Raw genomic sequence first — 841 nt, 5'->3', positions numbered from 1 at the left:
CCACAACCTGAAGGCTTTTTTCTCAGCCACAGAAGAACAGAGCATTGCGTGTGTTAGCTGGCAGAGAAGTCAGCCTCCTTTGAGAACCTGAGATCTGTTTCCTTAGGGAAGCAGATCCAGCTGTTAATAAGTTCAGAAATTAGGGGCAGCTGGGTAGTTCAGTTGGTTAAAGCATCTGACTCTTGATCTCAGCTCAGGTCTTGATCTCAGGGTCGTGAGTTCCAGCCCTGAGTTAGGCTCCATGTTGGATGTGGAGCCTACTTTAAAAAAAAAAAAAAACTTGAGAAATTAAAATGGAGATTTTTAAATTAAAAAGACCCTCACAAATGCTCGCTGTATAGGCTCCATGGAAGACCTGAGATGCATGTTTCGTATATTTAATACTTGTCATTTCAACAGAAGGATCTAGAACAGACCAGACAACACCAGGATAAATTGGGGTTGAAGTGTTGTGTTCCTAGAAGACAGTGTGATCAGATAGAGCTTAATCTGGTATCTAGCCACCTGCTGGACACCCCAACTTGTCACCCAGCATCTTCACCTTGCCATGCTGGAATGGCCCCTCAGATGGTCCCGTCCTTGCATCCTCACCTGAGTAACTACCATCATCAGTGAAGCTACCTGACTCAGGAAACCAAAACATCCAACTCCGTCCATCTCTCTTACACATTCTCCTACCGGCATGACCTCGCTGAAGGTGGAGACCAGCGGGGTGCGAGTGAGCTCCTGAGGGCTCCCTGCTGACCCCACGCACTGCCGGCTTCCACACCTCACCCCCCCTTCCTCCTCGGTCCCAGCGCTTCCCTCGTCCTGCCCTCCTGTGCTGGACCTCCCCTGAACT

The sequence above is a fragment of the Martes martes genome (assembly GCF_963455335.1).
Source record: "Martes martes genome assembly, chromosome: 13".
NCBI classification, from domain to species: domain Eukaryota; kingdom Metazoa; phylum Chordata; class Mammalia; order Carnivora; family Mustelidae; genus Martes; species Martes martes.
Note: the sequence above shows the minus strand (reverse complement) of the source record.